General features: G+C 44.8%; 1 pseudogene; it reads right to left on the bottom strand.

Moving 5' to 3' along the window:
* Positions 1-3,913: 3,913 nt before the first annotated feature.
* LOC128588940 (ras-related GTP-binding protein A-like) lies at positions 3,914-4,854 on the bottom strand (annotated as a pseudogene).
* Between the last annotated feature and the right edge of the window lie 12,593 nt (positions 4,855-17,447).

Genomic DNA, 17,447 nt, shown 5'->3' with positions numbered 1-17,447 from the left:
GTAAAGTATCACAAGAATGGGGGGAAGTATCCAATATACTCAATACTAATACGAAACCAATATATAAACAACCACACACCCACATGAAAGAAAAACACAACTATAGTCTAGCAAGGGGAGAGGAGGGAGAGTGATTGGCGGGATCTCACCTGATGTGTACAATGTGAGGGTGTTTAGCACATCCCCCGGGTGAAAGATACAAGATACAATTTGAACTTTACGTTAGAAATGAAAACAAGGCTGGCAAGGTGGCTCACTCCTGTAATCCTAGCACTCTGGGAGCTGAGTTGGGGAGATTGCCCGAGCTCAGGAGTTCCAGACCAGCTTGAGCAAAGCGAGAGCCCATCTTTAAAGCTAGCCAGGTGTTGTGGCAGGTGCCTGTAGTCCCAGTTACCTAGGAGGCTGAGGCAGGAGGATCACTTGAGTCTGAGAATTTGAGGTTGCTGTGAGCTATGATGCCATATCACTCTATCCAGAGTGACAGAGTGAGACTCTGTCTCAAAAAAATAAAAAAGTGTTATTAAGAAAAGAAATGAAAACAACGTAACCTAAACATTTGTCCCCTCATATCAATCTGAAATAAAAAAATCCCAATAAGGTGGTAGACAGGGTGGCCATAAAGTCCGTGTGTACATGGACTATCTGGCCACCCTGTATACAGAATGCACCAGTGCACATTAGCATACTGGTGCCCAGTGGACAGTCAACAGCAGCAGTTACTATTATCTGTGTTTATTACTGACAATGCAAGTACCAGCCTGGACCAGCTCATCTCTGCCATTACGCCTCAGTCTCCCCTGCCTACGAGATGAGTGCCCCTCTGCCAACTCGGACCTGTACGCTTCCCTCACTTCTGTGTTGCCTATGTGAAGCTTGGCTGCTCTTCCCTCCCCAGCTCACAGTCCACTGGCCGAGCTTCCGCCACGTACTAAGTCATCCCAATGACTTGTTTATGAGTATCAGCCCAGACAATACCTTTCTTCTGTATCCCTGTCCCACTTAACAGCGGGACACCCTCAGATCTCAGAAATAGCCTCGGCAGGGTCTGGGTTCATCTTTTGTGCAATGAATCACTGGTGGGGGAAGCCTTTGTAAAAGGTTGTGTTTCCTGGTTCCTTTCCCGGCTCTGTCTCCTTCCATCTGCTCGGGCCCTGGCATGCCTCGAGCTGGAGCATTTACATGTTAGGTTATGCAGAGAAATAAAGACTCACAGCACCCTTATTAAGGGAGGTGATGATTTACTTTTTAATCTTACCTTCTATTCCTAAAATACTCAGGAAATTGACATAAAACTTCTGATTATTTTCATGTATCAGTAGAATTCTACTAATAAATGCCAACATAGCATCCAGTTCAGTGATACGAACCTGTATTTTATCCTATTTTATGTTGGCCTGCTGGGGATAGAGATACGAGAAGTGCAATTAAATGGGAAATAGAAGTGTGTCTCAAAATCCTTATCAATCTCCATCTAGTTTACAGGGAAAATGCAGCCACTATATTTCAATACTACTATAATATTTCATATCATTAATACCATTCAGTATTATAAAAAAAAACAAACAGGAAGTTCTAGATTTTGAGAAAAAGGTCTGAGGCCTATTTATTTGTTGGCATTTTACTCTGTCACCCTAGGTACAGCGCTGTGGTACCACAGCTCACAGCAACCTCAGACTCCTGGGTTCCAGTGATCATCTCGCCTCAGCCTCCCAAGTCCTGGGACTACTGGTGCCTACCACCACACCCGATTAGGTTTTCTATATTTAGTAGAGACAGGGCCTCACTTTTGCTCTGGCTGGTCTCAAACTCTTGATCTCAAGGGACCCTCCCACCTCAGCCTCCCAGAGTGCTGGGATTACAGGCATGAGCCACTGTGCATGGCTGATGTCATGGTCTTTAATGAGCAACTTGCCCTTCAGACCTCCATGCCTCTGTCATGTCCTGTTATGATCCTAATTATCCAGATTTACAGACTTGGAGTCATTCCGATACCATTTTAGCAGAAGACACAAACATACAACCAGCAGTATCTTTTGGAAGCATTGCGTTCAAACTAGCTAAACATGATCATCCATACAAACTACTTCTTATAAAACTTTTTTTTTTTGGCCGGGGCTGGGTTTGAACCCACCCCCTCCGGCATATGGGACCGGCACCCTACTCCTTAAGCCACAGGCGCCGCCCAAAACTTTTTATAATGGGTGTTCAGCAATAGGCGAATGATATCCCATCACCATGGTATAAGGCATTTAATTGTAATGATTAGTTTTCCTTTAATGAGGTTTAGATCCAATCCAGTGTCCATATGTCAATATCTGTAACTGTTTTAGGTTGTAAATGGTAGAACAAGGTTGCATGACTTGTAGCACCGAGAGCCTTAGTACAGAGATGGGCAGGCAATTGAATATACGTATACTGACATTCAGAATGAAAATAATAGTACATTAGGTGTGTGTTCACTAAATATACATGACTGTGGAGGCTAGTCCTCTGTCACGGTCATTAAGAATCATAAATTGGAGGACCTCAGAGAGACGCATGGCACAGGAGTGAATTAGGCGATACTTCACTGCATAAATTCTACCAGCGATATGCTGGTGCCTTCTGCTTCCCAAACATCCTGCAAGAAATCATTAATTCTTGGCAATGACCTCAATGGAGAATGGAGTTTTCCCCAGCTGAGAAGGCATAATTTGCCTGCTGCCAGATGAAGCAATTCTCGAGGGAGGTCAGTCAACATCCAGGCCTTATGCATAGGCAGCCGAGAAGAAAACAAAATCTAAATAATGTAGGAGGCTACAGACACATTAATCAAGTACTCTGCTGTCTGTGGGCTTTTTTTTTTTTTTTTTTTGTAACAAGGGCTTCTTTATACAATATGGATAATCAGTCTTGTGCTCAGTTGGGGGTTCAGCTAGCTTCTGTGACAGCTGACAACCTGGGAATGGTGTGGGATTCTGGCCAAGCAGCAATCCCTATTGGGCGGGTGAAAAGAAACCATTATTGAAAAGTCTTGTTCTGGCTGAACTGATGCATAAGTCTCCTCTGGCTGTGCAGTCTTGGAGAGACATTCTCCTAAGATGTGTCCCCACTGCATATTTTTCCAGGAAAAGTTCATTCCAGAATGGTCATCAAGCAAACCTGAATATGCAATTACCTTCCCTAAAACGCTTTCTCTCTTTCTTTCTCTTTCCTTCCTTCCTTCCTTCCTCCTTTCTTTCTCTTTCTTTTTCAGAGAGAGTCTCACTCTGTCACCCTGGCTACAGTGCGCTGACATCACAGCTCACAGCAACCTCAAACTCTTGGGCTCAAGCGATCCTCTTGCTTCAGCCTCCCAACTAGCTAGGACTACAAGTGCCCACCACCACACTTGACTAGTGTTTCTATTTTAGTTGAGATGGGGTCTTGCTCTTGCTCAGGCTGGTCTTAAAACTTCTGAGCTCAAGGGATTCTCCTGCCTCAGCCTCCCAGAGTTCTGGGATTACAGGCATGAGCTATGGTGCCTGGCCTTTAAAACATTTTTCTTTTTTTAGAATTTATAAATGCACTTTAAAACCTTGCTGATAAAATAGTAACATTCTATCTTTGCAATCTGGTAAGGAATACAGGGAGATACTGGTAAAGGCTCTGATGTGCATATCTATTATAACCAGGTAATCAACACACACAAACCACCTACTTTTGTATTACACCACACTGGAATGGCCATCTGGAGGCTCTACAGGGTAGCTGAGTAAATAGCTCCAAAGTTTAAAGATGGGGGAGTAGGGAAGAGAGAGATGGAAGTAGTAAGCAGCACACACTTCAAAGTCCACTGTTAAGCACACAACATTATGAATAAATTTAATTTATAAATAAATGCAAAAACAATAAAAGGCAATTTAGCATTTGCCGAAAGGGCATTTGGCAATATTCAGCGCATAAGGAGACTATGCTTGGGGCCATCCACTCTCTCCAGCTTCTCAAAGTGTTTCCAGGCATTGCGAATGTTGATCAGAGTAGCTGAGGAAGGGATCCGTTGATCTGACATAACCACCATCACATACGTGTTTGATGTGAAGATGTCGATGGAAGCAGCGAAGTTAGAATTCCTAACTGCCAAGCTCTGGAAAGACGCGGCCAATTTACTGCAGCTCAGCCTGAACTGCTTGAGGATGTTGCCGATCTTCTCAAATCGGTGGACGCCACGCTGCTTTTTGCACTGGTAATGGGAAATCACTAACAACGTAGCTCTTTTGAACAGCAGAACTTCATCGGCCTCCATAATCTGGGTGCAATTCCTTAGGTTCATCTCCAGCTGCTGAACATTGGGAATCAGCTGATAGACAATGCTGGACCAGGCTTTGTAGAGTGTTTCATCCCAGATGGATGTTCGAAAACAAGCACACTCCAGCCGGTGAGATAAACGCCCCAGGTCTTCCTCACGCTCTTTGAAAATCAGGTCACGCTGATCCTCCAGAACCAGATCCATTTTGTGCACCAGGCAGAAGATTTTGGCATCAGGAGAATTCTGGAGGATGGCCTCCAGACACGACTGGTCGTAATGCATGTCCTTTTCTAGTTCGCGGCTCCCCACGTCAAACACGTAAATCAAAACCTCAATGTTACGGAAGATACTGTCTCGCCGGCTAGTGAAGTAATTTTCCAGGAAGGTGTCTTGACCGCCACAGTCCCACAGGTTCAGCACCAGGTTCCCCAGGAATCGGACGTGGGAGTGCTCCACATCAATGGTGGCACCCAGGCGCTGGATGTCGCGAGCAATGTAATTTGCAAAGTTAATCATCGACCTCCTGCTGGTCTTCCCCAGCCGCTCTTCCCCATCAACAGCACCTTTTCCTTCATGGCTGTATTTGGCACCACCCGCCCGGGACGCCGCAGACTGGGCCTGAGGGCGGGGTCGGGGCTGCGGGGGTTCCGCAGGCGGGTCTCGGTGCGCACCTCCGCGAAGCTGTGCAGGCAGCCAAGACCAAGATCCAGCTCTGGGCTGGAGAGGCCGCCGCGGGGCAGCTCTTCCTCCGAGCCCAGCGCCGACTGCAACAGATCCTGCGAAGCACTCCTAAAACATTTTTCAACACTTTCTTCTCAGCCCAATTAAGACAGAGACCTGGTCCTTCCCACGTACCCTGCACCCTGGCCTGAGCCTGTCCTCATTCCCTCTGCGGTCCCCTCCTTGCACACGCGGCTGTCCCTTGCTGTGTGTCCCCAGTCCCACGGCTCCTCTGGGTTCCCTGGGCCCCCTCCCTCCACAAGGCTCACACCGTCTCTTCCAGAAGCCTGTTCTTCCTTTTGGTTGGAGCTCAACAGTCACCTCCTCAGGAAGCCTTCTCTGAAGGGCCCTCCTGTGCGTGCACTTGCTTACCTCAGGTCCTCTCTGTGCCACTTGCCATGCTTCAGTTCCACATGTGTCTGCAATGCCACACATGCTGAGCTTCAGCCAGAGCCTATGTTGACTTTGATCTTGTGAACTAAAATAAAATCTTAAGGCTCTCCCCTCAGCAACTGACTGACAGGACCCCTTTTGGCCAAGAGGATCCCTAAAACTGAGTGCTGGCCCTGAGAAAGGAGACCAGACAGGCCTCATCACTCCCCCTCCCCTTCCTAGAGATGTCCTCTGTGACTCACTAACAGGCCTAAGGCTCTGCAAGACACACCCGCAGGTCCTCAGTATACACAACAAACCCCTTGAGTCTGTCCAGTACTTAGTCTCAAATTAACAGGCTCTTTATCTTAAGCATCTTTTCACTGACTCCTGGTCCTTTAGACAGAGCCTAACTCTTTCAGCCAATTGTCAGCTAAAGAATCTGTAAACCCACCTATAACCTATAGGCTTACGCTCTTAGTTGTCCCACGTTTCATACACAAACCAGTGTATGTTTTCCACATATTGAATATGACCTCACCTGTAATCCTGTCTCCCTAAAATGTATAGAACCAAACTGTCACCCATCACTGGGAGTCTACTTGCTCTAGGCTTCTTGGGTGTAGCTCTGGGTCATAGTCCTCTAATTTGGCTCAGACTAAGCCTCCTTAAATTATTTTACAGCCTGGTTTCTTTTCTTTCGACAGGCTGCATGGCATCTCCTGGGCAAGCATGGCTCTGGAACACTGCAAGTCCATAATGGTGTACTCCTCACAGGCAGGGAAGGATGAAGATGTTCATCCAGCTTCACTTTCCAAAGGAGCCAGCCATTCCCAGCCAGCAGCGACTACCTGGTCAGGGCCTGCTGCCCTCCTCCCTGCCTCCCCTGACCTGCCACCCTCATCCCCACCTTTCCCACAGCCGGCTGGCCATCAGTGCTTGGTGCTATCTTTGCTTGTGGCTGCCCTACTTCTAGTCACCATTGTGCCTGGAAACCTCCAAGTCATTGATCCCTCATTCAGCAGCACCCGGCTGCTCAGGGGCTGGCTCCAGGCCAGCTCACCTTCTGTGAGTACAAGGCAAGCTTCACATTCAGCCCTGTTGCCAGGAAGCCATTCACAAACCTGGTGAGAGCGGAGGAAGTGGCTCTTCCCCTAACCACTTCCCATCTCACTGATTCTCACCACAGGGAGCTTTTTGCTTTCAGGGTCTTTTGTTTCGTTTGTTTTTTGCCTCAGACAGAAATCACTGCTTTCACAACATTGCCCTCCTGTCAATTGTTCTGTCCCTGTTTCTTTTCATGGCAGCATTAATAATGATAAAACAAGACACATGTTTATCAAGAAAAAAAGAAATCCTTAAGCCTCAGAGGCAGGGGATAAAAAAAGCCCCATAAAAATGCTCAGAGATTGACATTGCTTCTTCAAAGCTCTGACAGACAGAAACATGTTACTATTACAGACAGATTCTTTGGGAAGGCCAGCAGGACACCATTTGCACTGAATGTTCTAGAATATTAACTGCCTCTTTTACCCAAGTGGGTATGTAGGCCCTGAGTGAGGCCCCAAAGTATTCATTTAGTGTTAGTAGAGATAGTCCTGGCTCAAATGGATCCTGAACTTGACCTGAATTCTGAATTAATTCTGAACTCTTTGTCTAAGGAAACCACTGCCTTTGGGAGTTAGAAGAATGGGTGTTTCTTTCTTTCTTTCTCTCTCTTTTTTCTCCCTCTCACCCCTCCTTCCCTCCCTTACTCCCTTCCTTCCTTCTTTCCTTTCCAAAGATTCTTACTCCTTTGCCATGGGTAAAATGCTTGGTGTCATAGCTCACAGCAACCTCAAACTGCTGGGTTCAAGCCATCCTCCTGCCTCAGCCTCCCAAGTAGCTGGAACTATAGGTGCCCACCACCATGCCCAGCTAATTTTTCTATTTTTAGTAGAGATGGGATCTAGCTCTTGCTCAGGATAGTCTTGGGCTCCTTAGCTCAAGTGATCCACCTGCCTCAGCCTCCCAGATTACAAGTGTGAGCCACTGCACCCGGCCAAGAATCAATATTTCTAAATCACTCCATTATTACTAGATTTGCTAATGGCAGAATCAACAAACCAGCTATCTCTGAATAGTACATAGGGAGCAACATGACAAGAGAGCTCAATGTTTTTGAGATTTAATTCAATCAAGAGCTGAACCTTCAAGACCTTTCATCATTGATTTTTTTCTATGACTTTCCTCTTATTTGACACTTACCTTTTCCCCTGATGTTCTCTCTGGTCTAGCATTTCGTTTCCTGCCTCATGTTGCCTTTTTAGATACTAATGAATACTGTCATCTGTACATGTCTTTAATTCACCCCCTGAATCCTGACCTGCTCTGGCTGTGTTCTTGATAACCTCAGTCCCATGACGCTCTACTATGAGTTACTCTAACAGATGCAATCAGATCTCAGAAGGGACAGTGAGGATACATCTGTGGTGTATAATCTATGGTCACAGTCTTTTTTGGGGTTTGGTCTCTCATTTTTGTGAATTAAAATAAAATCTGAAGGCTCCCCCCGCCCCCAACGACTGACTGATTGGACCCCCTCTTTGCCAAGAGGATCCCTATAAAACGAGTGCTAACCGTGAGAAAGGAGATCAAACAGGCTTCATCCCTCCCCTCCCCTTCCTAGAGATGTCCTCTGTGACTCACTAACAGGCCGAAGGCTCTGCAAGGCACACCTGCTGGTCCTCAATGTACACAGCAAACCACTGAGTCTATCCAGTACTTTGTCTCTAATTAACAGACCCTTTTTCTTAAGCATCTTTTCACTGACTCCTGGTCCATTAGACAGAGCCTAACTCAGCCAATTGTCAGCTACAGAATCTGTAAACCCACCTATCACCTGTAAGTTCACACTTTCAGATGTCCCACATTTCTGGGTCAAACCAGTGTATGTTTCCCGCATATTGATTTATGACCTCACCTGTAATCCCTGTCTCACTAAAATGTATAAAACCAAACTGTAACCCCACCTCAAGTCCATGTGCTGAAGGCTTCTTGGGTGTAGCTGTGGTCATGTTCCTCTAATTTGGCTCAGACTAAGTCTCCTTAAATTATTGTACACAGTATGGCTTCTCTTCTGTCAACATTTTGATAGGCAGGAAGCAGAGCACAGGCACCTTCTGTGTCCCTAACACTGTGTGACCTTCCTTTGCCTGTGACTCCCTTGACATGATCTAAACTACCCAGGGCCATGCATATAACCCAGGAGGACAGGGAAGGATTTCTCAGATGTGTCTCCAGGGACATCTAGCCAGGTCTAGGAAAGGACACTTCTGTAAGTAGCAGGTATTTCTTCCCCCTCCACTTTTAAAGCAACATCTAGGGGAGGAGAGAAGGATTCGGGATCTGCATCGCATTCATGACAAAGCAGCACGTCTGCTTTAGGAGTTGTGTCCTCTCTTTCTCCAAAAATAACTACCAGCATTTTAGTGGCCAAGCCTTCCAGAGGGAATAGAAAAGACCCAGAGAGGAACAGGCCCTGGGGCCTTAAGGAAAATCACCTGTAGCAAGCCATATAGGGGGGTGAAGAGGACATGTGCATCTAGGTGTCATTTTCTGGCAAATGGTTTCTTTCTGTTATGAATTTCTTCTAAATGATGAATATTGTTCAAAGGGGGGGCATAACTGCAGTTACGCTTGTTTTATTCTTAAGAACAGCATATCTAGAAACTATGTAGAAAATTTAGGAAGTATCTACAAACACTAGCGTTATATTTATACTAATAGCTATCCATGAATTCCTTTCTAAAAATTTTGTGCATTTTGGTTTTATTTTCTTTCTTTGAGACAGAGTCTCACTCTGTTACCCTGGGCAGAGTGCTGTGGCGTCATAGCTCACAGCAGCCTCAAACTCCTGGGCTCAATCAATCCTCCTGCTCAACCTCTCGTGTAGCTGGTACTACAGGTGCCCAATACCCACACCCGGCTAGTTTTTCTATTTTCGGTAGAGACAGGGTCTTGCTCTTGCTCAGGCTGGTCTTGAACTCCTGAGCTCAAGGCATCCTCTTGCCTCACCCTCCCAGAGTGCAAAGATTAGAGGTGTGAGCCATCTTGTCCAGCCCACATTTTTTTTTTTTAAATCAACAACTAAATCATAACCCCTTCAGAGAAGGAATCTCATCTTGTTCGTCATTAGACACTTGACCCATGCACACAGGTCATCACGTGCCCTTGTACATCTCAGACTGGTCATTAGATGGAGTCGCCTCCTGGGTGGTCATCTACTAGTAAGATGAGACATTTAGAATGTGCTTAAGAATGTCAGGCAGATGTTCATGTCTCAGCAACAGTCATGCTAAGGCTGTGCTGTCCATGCTGTTCGTGCCAATCGTGATAAAAGTTAGTGTAAGAATTTCCTACAGATGCCACATTAAAGTGCTGGGTGCCTCAGGACCAGAGAAATTTATCATCTCAGCTGGGCACAGTGGCTCATGCCTGTAATCCCAGCACTCTGGGAGGCTGAGGCAGGTAGATCACCTGAGCTCAGAAGTTCAAGACCAGCCTAAGCAAGAGTGAGACCCAGTCTCTACTAAAAATAGAAAACCTAGCCAGATGTGGTGGCAAGTGCCTGTAGTCCCAGCTACTCAGGAGGCTGAGGCAGGAGGATCGCTTGAGCCCAGGAGTCTGAAGTTGCTGTGAGCTATGATCCCAGAGCGCTCTCCCAAGGCGACAGAGTAAGACTGTCTCAAAAAAAAAGGAAGAAGAAGAAATTATTTTTAAATTGGAATGCCATTTTAGGTTGTGCTGATTATTGTTGTTTAAGATAAAGATTAACATAGTTTTTACTTTGAACTTTCATGTATAAAACTGATTTTTGGAACTGGAAGATCAGAACAGGCCACTCTCACTGTTCTCCAGATTCCCAGACTTCTGACAAAGTTCGGTGGACCTATCCCCGTCTGTGCCTGTGAGTTGATAGTGACAGGCAGCCCAACCCTCTTCATCTGGTCACATCAGCGTCAAGCTTCCTATGTTCTGTCTGCCACTTCCGGTCTTGCCAACGTGGTCTCTCCCATGCCTGGCCCTGAGTTCTATTCAGTGCCTGTGACTGCGGTCAGGGCCTAGAGCTCTCCTGCCCCTGCTGTCTCCAGGAATGCTTGGCTCTCCTGCAAATCTGAAGCTGTGGTCCTCAAAACCATCACCCTCTTGAACAGCCCTCAGGGCCTACTGTCCTTTCTCCTTTTCACTTTGACTGGCCCACCTATGGGTAGATCCGTTCTCTGTTCCAGTACCTGGACAGCGGACCTCAGCACATGGTAAACCCATGGCTCGGCACTTCAAGGAGCATTAGTGCCACCAGGGAGCGTTTCCACTCCTCCTTGGCCCAGTCACTGTCCCCTTGCCTGATTTATTCTATGCTTCTGGTCTCCTAGAATCCTTTAAGATATCTCCACAATTCTCACAGCTGATGCTACTGAGAAGGGACACTGAGAAAGGGGCTTCAAGGGGGGCAGGAGGAAACCTGGCCTTCTGAATCAGAGGTCTAGAGGGCCCGTAAGAATGCAGATATGAAGTAACTTAAGTCACCAATGACAAAGAGACAATCAGAGATCAACAGGAAAGGGCAATTCTGCCTGGAGGGCAGAGAGGCCAATGAGAGACTTGCAGCCAATTTCAAGCAGAGTATTTATACCCTGCAGGCCACTGTCTCTGTCTCTCTCACCTTCTCTCCTCCTGGAGAGGATCCTCTCCCACTTCTCTTTGGAAGTGCTCTAAACTTTCTCTCTGTTCTTCCTAAATACAACCTCTCTGTTACTCTGAAGAGTGTGTAGGTGACTTTCGTTTGCCATCCACACTGCCTGTGACCTCCAGTTTTATTTCCAGTCTCCGTTCACTTTTGCTTTCAGTTATTAATGTGCCTCGGTTGAACTTTCTAGCTTAGCCAAGTAACTGAACCAGGTCAACTGGTTTCGGGAACTGGGACCCTCAACCTCCAACACTTACTTCAGTGAGATCACAAAGCTGGCTGAAGACAACATCCTCATTCGCTCACCAGCACAGCACTGACCTGGCCACCCCAGTACCCAAATAACCCACCTTTGCTAACAGCCATAAGTCATGCCATCCCCTCCACTTGTTTGGCAGCCCATCCTCCCTCCCTACTGAAGGGCAGCCCCCCAGCCAGTGCCCCCATCTCCAAATGCTGGGTCATCCTATTAGCACCCACGTATGCTGTTCTCTCTCCCATCTTGGGACTCAATTCCATCACATTTGTCATCCCTTTTCCTCGTCACCATTTCCAGCAGAACTTCTCAAAATTATCCCGAATTCTTCTCATCCCATTCTCCCGCAAATCCACTTCCACCAGGCTTTCACCTCTATTACTTCTCCAGAACTGCTCTCTCGTCAAGATCACAAACCACATAAGACTGAGAACAAATATTTGGGGCATGAGTTAATGCAATAATTACTCAGCACAAACTGGTACATGGATCAAAACAAACTGTGCCTACATCACGATTTCACTGGGGGCCAGGCCTGGTTAAATATTAATGGTTACTGTCACCAGCACAGTACCAATCACAAGAGCAAAGAGACTACTATTATTTCTTTTTTTTTTAATTTTTAAATTTTATTTATTTATTTATTTTTTGAGACAGAGCCTCAAGCTGTCACCCTGGGTAGAGTGCTGTGGCATCAAGCTCACAGCAACTTCCAGCTCCTAGGCTCAAGTGATTCTCCTGCCTTCGCCTCCCAAGTAGCTGGGACTACAGGCGCCCGCCACAGCACCCGGCTATTTTTTGGTTGCAGCCTTCATTGTTGTTTGGCGGTCCCGGGTTGGATTCCAACCCACCAGCTCAGGTGTATGTGGCTGGCACCTTAGCCACTTGAGCCACAGGCACCGAGCCAAGAGACTACTATTATTTTTCTCAGCAGAAAGGAATTATAATAAAAATAAAATCAAATTTCTAGGAAGCTAATCACTTCAATGATTATCACCAACCATGTTAATGAGTCTATTGATATGCTAACAAATTCATTCGTCATTTCTTTTTTTTTTTAATTTTGAGACAGAATCTCACTCTGTCACCTTGGCTGGAGTGCCTTGGATTCATAACTCACTGCAATCTCAAACTCCTAGGCTGAAGAGATCCTCCTGCCTCAGCCTCCCAAGTAGCTGGGACTACAGGTACCTGTCACCACACCTGGATAATTTTTCTATTTTAATAGAGACAGGGTCTCACTCTTGCTCAGGCTGGTCTCGAACTTCAGGCTGGAAGGCAATCCTCAGCCTTCCAGAGTGCTGGGATTACAGGGGTGAGCCATCTTGCACGGGCTCATTCTTCATATCTAACACCTTTCCAAAACATTTCTAATCATCACAGACATGATTTATAGATTAATATGCAAAGAGATGCATCAACACGAATCACCACCATACAGAATTTCCTACCCCGTCATTGTTGGGGCAGCTGGCAGGCAGAGAGTGACAACTTGGGGTCACCAACAGCCTGAGACTGTTGCCTCCCGGTCACTTCTTCCCAGATCTCAGTAGGACTGGTACTGGAGGACTTTAAAGGTGACTGTAGTGATGTTCAGCAATGAGGCATGTAGTGCTTTTTCTAGGCTGAATTAGTGAACTTAATTGTCAGACCTTCTATGTAACATAAATTATGAGGCCCAGCTCTCTTGCCGGGCTTCCCACAGGCCACATCAGTGCATCTCAAAATGCTCTGCTTTCTATCCCATTCCTGTGGGATCAAAATCACTGGTGGGACCTGAGAAACTACCTTTTTACTGCTTCCCTGACTTTTCTCAATGTACACTACAGTCTGAGAACCACTGCTCTTCAAATTAAAGCCAGCCAAAGGCATTTCTTCACCAATTCATCATCCATCTTATATATATATATTTTTTTTTGAGACAAAGTCTCACTCTGTCACCCTGGCTACCTTATGTGGCATCATCATAGTTCACAGCAACCTCAAACTCCAGGGCTCAAGTCTCAGCCTCCTGAGAAGCTGGGACTACCAGTGCCCGCCGCCATACCTGCCTAGTTTTTCTATTTTTAGTAGAGATGGAGTCTCGCTCTTGCTCAGGCTGGTCTTGAACTCTTGAGCTCAAGGAATCCTCCTGCCTCAGCCTCCCACAGTGCTGGGATTATAGGCGTGAGCCACTGGCCCTGGCTGTCTCACACTTTAAATTGTAGCAGTCGGATGCTTGTTCCTTTAAAATCAGATGATAAAGGGCAGAGTATCCTCCCTGTTCATCTACCTGTTCTGAGAATTAAGGAATAGATGAAAATGTACAGGGTGTCCCACGGGCGGGTAAGCCTGTCCCTGTTCATACCACTCCATTCTTCAGAGCTCTCTAGTGAAAATGTCTGCCACCTATTTAGCATTCTTTGGCTTAAGTATTTTCCCAGATTCTTCCATTTTTTATGAGACCGAAGATTTTCCCCTGTTGACTCTCTAGTGTGAATTACATTCCAGTTAACAAAAGCAAGAGGAAACAGAAAACATTTCCATTTACTGGTAATCATTTGCGCTGAAAAGTAGCATATTTATTTCTTCCAAGTGAAGCAAATACTTTAATCTTGTGGTTGAAATGTTTTTATTACTTCCACACACACCTTCTACATTGATTTATTTCCTTTGTAGGATTTAATCCTCGAAAGATTCTTGTTATTATTAGGGTATAATTATGTTCAGGCCTCAGCTTGCCTTTTTATTTTACTGTGTCCCTTAAAAGTTTAATTTTGAGTAAATCCAGCTTATCATTATTTTTCTTTTGTGATTTGTTTTGTGCTCTGTCTAGGAAAGTTTTGCATAACTGAAGCTTACAAAAGTATTCTATGTTTTCTAATTTTAACTTTTTAATTTAAAAATTAATTTAAAAATTTAATTTAAAATCTAATTTTAACTTTTTAATTTAAAAATTAATTTAATTTAAAAATTTAATTTAAATGTGATACACATTTCAAGTTAACTTTTCTCTATTGTGTCATAGATGACTTTTTAATGATATTCCTATAGATATTTAATTGAGTTCATTTTGACTGAAAGTTTTCTCTTACTTTATTGAATCATTTTGTTGTGGGTTTTTTTTTTTTTTTTTGAAGATTGATTGGCATTGATCTCGTACCATAGAATTATTTCACAATCTTTTTGAAAACTCTTTTAGCCACAGAGGAGAGTAAACACGTAATTTGACAGGATCACAGTTGTAGCCTAACACTCCAAAGATAAAATGTCTTAGGTGAGATGATTAAAGACGTATGTGTAGCACTTTGGGAGGCTGAGGTGGGCGGATCACCTGAGCTTATAAGTTCGAAACCAGCCTGAGCAAGAGCGAGACTCCGTCTCCAAAAAAATAGCCAGATGTTGTGGTGGTAGCCTGAGCCCAAGAGTTTGAAGTTTCTGTGAGTTATGACGCCATGGCACTCTACCAAGGGTGACCTAGTGAGACTGTATCTCAAAAAATATATATAAATAAATAAATAAAGGCTTATGAGAATCTTTCAGTCTATTCCATTTTTTTCCATCCCAGGAAAAAATTTGTTTTATTTTTTAAAACACATTTATTTATTTATTTATATATTTTTTGAGACAGAGAGTCTCACTCTGTCACCCTGGGTAGAGCGCCGTGTCATCATTGTAGCTCACAGCAACCTCAAACTCCTGGGCTTAAGTGATCCTCCTGCCTCAGCCTCCTGAGTAGCTGGGACTACAGGCACCTGCCAGAACGCCTGGCTAGCTTTTCTGTTTTAGTAGAGAAGGGGTTTCACTCTTGCTCAGGCTGGTCTCCAACTTCTGAGCTCAAGGGATCCTCCTGCCTCAGCCTCGTGAGTAGCTGGGACTTTGGTAGCCTCCCATGATGCCTGCTAGTTTTTCTACTTTTAGTGGAGACAGGGTCTCACTCTTGCTCAGGCTGGTCTCCAACTCCTGAGTTCAGGGGATCCTCCCACCTCAGCCTCCCAGAGTGGATTACAGGGGTGAGCCACCGTGCCCGGCCCAAATCATTGTTTTAAGTAATATTTTAACAGTAAGTAAAATCTCACTCCAGGGATAACAGCTGTGTGTATGTTGCTCTGTGGTTTCTGGTACTGTAGTAAGAATGGGGCATGACATGGTCTGATTCGAGAGGCCTAGGCCTACGTGACCAACCCATCTGCCTTGCTTGGCATCAGAAGTCTTACAAACACTTCTGCAACCCTCCTTGACCAGTCTAAGGTCTGCTCTGTCCTGTGCTCTGTCCTGTCCCCTTTTCCGAATGCCAAGTTTTCTCACTCCTCCGCAGAGCACGCTTTGCTTGTTCCCCTGGGATTGTCTTTTTTTTCCTTATTTAATTTGTGAGCTGCTACTTGTTCTTCAAGTTCATGTTCTTCTCCTTCATGTTCACCTTCTCCATGAATCCTTTTGCCATTTTAGGAAGAGGTGAATGCTCCCTCCTTCATGCATTCTCTCCATTTTTCTCTGTAGTCACATCACACACTGCACTTGTTTTTTCCTACTTCCTCCATCACTGAACAGTTTTTTCTCCCTTTTTTTTTTTTTTTTTTTTTGAGACAGAGTCTCACATGGTCACCCTGGGTAGAGTGCCGTGGCATCATCATCTCTCACAGCAACCTCAGACTTACGGGCTCAGTTTTTCTATTTTTAGTAGAGACGGGGGTCTCACTGTTGCTCAGGCTGGTCTCCAACTCCTGGGCCCAAGCAATCCACCTGCCTTGGCCTCCTAGAGTGTACAGTGTCCTTCTTAAGGACCAGGCAGTATCAAAGTCATCTTTGTATTCCCAGCACGCAGGAAAATGCCTGTATTTGTTGGACGATCAATAAGCAGTTGAATGAATGACAGGTCCATCTTCTATGGAAACATTCCTCACGCAAGTGTTTGGTGTCTTTCCTTTCATTCTAGTACTAGTTTTTCCAGATTTTATTTCCCTAAATCAGACCTCACACATGCCTGCTAAGATGTTATCTATGGGGAAAGTTTGTCCTTGTGATGATTATGTAATGATTCCTCACTGCACACGTATGAACGGCTTACGCTGCTAAGAAACACAATCTCCTTCAGAGCTGTTTTCTGTACCTGATTTGATCCTTATCTCTCAAGACTGTGCTTTCACTTACTTAAATTGAGTGGTTATCCCAGACAGATGGTTCCGCCAATAACAGGAACCAAGTTATTCTAAACAAAATCTAATTGCAAAGACAATTCTTGCTCTGTTATTGCATTTTCTTTTGTATTGTTTTGTTATCCATTTTTCAAAACTCCGGTGGGAAATCACACATTTTTTTTCTGTGCCCAAGAGATTTAAGGTAAGGAAGAAAATGCATTATGGTTCCCTTTTTGGGAAAACTATTTGGTTTTCATTATATACTAGTTTTTGAAAACATAGCTTTAGAATAGTTATAAATTGCCAATTTAATAAGCTCATTTTTCTTTTACTTTTTTTTTTTTCTATTTACATAGCAAGATGTTGTATATTTCTAACTTAAAACTATGTCATTCCTCTGTTTAAATTCTTCCTTGGATTGTTTTCAGAATGATATCCAGACTTCTTAGCATAACTCAAGTGTCTTTTCAGGCAGGCCTCTGTCTACTTCTACACATTTGTCCCCCAGCCCAAGACACACACACACTGTCATCACCACTAACACCAGTCACTTTCCCTTTCCAACACATTTTCTTTTTTTCCAACACATTTTCATGGGGACAAACATTTTTTTTGTTTTTTGAGACAATCTTATTCTGTCACTCTGGGTAGAGTGCCATGGTGTCATAGCTCACAGCAACCTCAAAACTCTTGGGCTCAAGTGATCCTCCTGCCTCAGTCTCCTGAATAGCTGGGACTATAGGCGCCTGCCACCACACCTAGTTAGTTTTTCTATTTTTAGTCGAGCTGAGGTCTTCCTCTTGCTCCGGCTGGTCTCAGACTCCTGAGCTCAAGGGATCCACCAGCCTTGGCCTCCCAGAGTGCTGGGATTACAGGTGTCAGATTAACCTGGTCAGGCTTACCCTCCCATTTTCAAGAAGAGAGGAGTGGGATAGAATACCCTTCTTGCATCTATTCTTTTTCAATTGCCTTTAAGTCAAAATAATC

The sequence above is a fragment of the Nycticebus coucang genome, chromosome 1 (genome assembly GCF_027406575.1).
Source record: "Nycticebus coucang isolate mNycCou1 chromosome 1, mNycCou1.pri, whole genome shotgun sequence".
In the NCBI taxonomy this organism is placed as follows: Eukaryota; Metazoa; Chordata; class Mammalia; order Primates; family Lorisidae; genus Nycticebus; species Nycticebus coucang.
Note: the sequence above shows the minus strand (reverse complement) of the source record. Positions and strands in the feature narration are given on the sequence as shown.